The sequence below is a fragment of the Martes martes genome, assembly GCF_963455335.1.
Source record: "Martes martes genome assembly, chromosome: 10".
Taxonomy (NCBI): Eukaryota; Metazoa; Chordata; class Mammalia; order Carnivora; family Mustelidae; genus Martes; species Martes martes.
The window spans coordinates 17,879,083-17,880,855 of NC_137898.1; positions in this window are offsets into that span (position 1 = coordinate 17,879,083).

Consider the following 1,773-nt stretch of genomic DNA (forward strand, 5'->3'; position numbering starts at 1 on the left):
ATCAATTAACCTTTTGATGTAAGCATTTTGCTTCATCTCTCTACTGATTTTTTTAATCTGTACAATGGAAATAACAGTGCATACTCTCTTAAGTTGTGGGAATTAAATGATTTAGATTGAAAAAAATGAATCAGCTAAAAATTAGCGAAATTGCTCTACATGGTTACAGCCTTCAGAGATGTCACCAGCACAGAAAGTAAACCAGGGACAATGGTTGCTGACAAAAAGAGCCCAGGAACACCACTACCAACCACCATTCACTAACCATGATCACAGGAGGACCAAACATCTGTGCCAGCATCACTTCACTTTAAAATAAGTCATAAAAGACATCTGGATATGAGTAGGAACAGCAGAGCAGAGAGGTACTATCTCGGCAAGGAATCTAATGGGACCTGTGAGCAGATCTCTGGACACTAAAAGCTAGTCCCCCACCAACTCCCTAGTCTGGGATACAAATGCCCTTAAACATCTCTGCAGTAACAAATGGGCGAGCTGGCTGGAGCAACTGTGATGTGTCTGAGCAGAACTTATTTCAAAAGTTCTCACTGATGTTGGATTCCCTTCTGCTGCTCTCAAAGGAGGAAAAGGGAGAGCCACTGCAGTGCCAGAGACCAACAGACCTATCTCTGTACAGAGCTTGGGATTCCTGAGGAAGAGCTCAGAAACTTGTCTTCAGAGGGTGATTTCACAACCAGGGATTGAATATCACGTGATGCTGACAAATCTCATGTTCTCAGTACTTGAGATAAGGTTAGGTCTCACTTTTTATGAAATCCTTTTAAAAATAAATGTTTTGCCAAATAAACAAACAAACAGACTCTTAAGGGAACAAAGTAGTGGTCGCCAGTGGTAGTTGCAAGAGGTGGTTGTGGAGGGAAGGGTGAAATAAATGAGATTAAAAGATCAAACTTTGTTATAAAATAAGTAACTCAAGGAGTTAAAAAGTATAGTATAAGGAATATAATCAATAATATTATAATATTGTGTGACAAATGGGTGACTACACTTATCTTGATGAGTACTGAATAATGTTCAGAACTGTCAAATCACTATGCTGTATACCTGAAACTATCGTGACATTGTATGTTAAATACACTCCAATATAACCTGTAAAAAATAGATTTTTTTTATTTCTTTTCAGTGTAACAGTATTCATTGTTTTTGCACCACACCCAGAGCTCGATGCAATACGTGCCCTCCCCTATAACCACCACCTGGTTCCCCAACCTTCCACCCCCCGCCCCTTCAAAACCCTCAGGTTGTTTTTCAGTGTCCATAGTCTCTCATGGTTCTCCTCCCCTTCCAATTTCCCTCAACTCCCTTCTCTTCTCCATCTCCCAATGTCCTCCTAGTTATTTGTTATGCTCCACAAATAGGTAAAACCATATGATAAATGACTCTCTCTGCTTGACTTATTTCACTCAGCATAATCTCTTCCAGTCCCGTCCATGTTGAAACAAATGTTGGGTATTCGTCCTTTCTGGTGGAGGCATAATACTCCATAGTGTATATGGACCACATCCTCCTTATCCATTCGTCTGTTGAAGGGTTTATTGGTTCTTTCCACAGTTTGGTGACCGTGGCCACTGCTGCTATAAACATTGGGGTACAGATGGCCCTTCTTCTCACTACATCTGTACCTTTGGGGTAAATACCCAGTAGTGCAATTGCAGGGTCATAGGGAAGCTCTATTTTTAATTTCTTAAGGAATCTCCACACTGTTTTCCAAAGTGGCCATACCAACTTGAATTCCCAACAACAGTGTAAGAG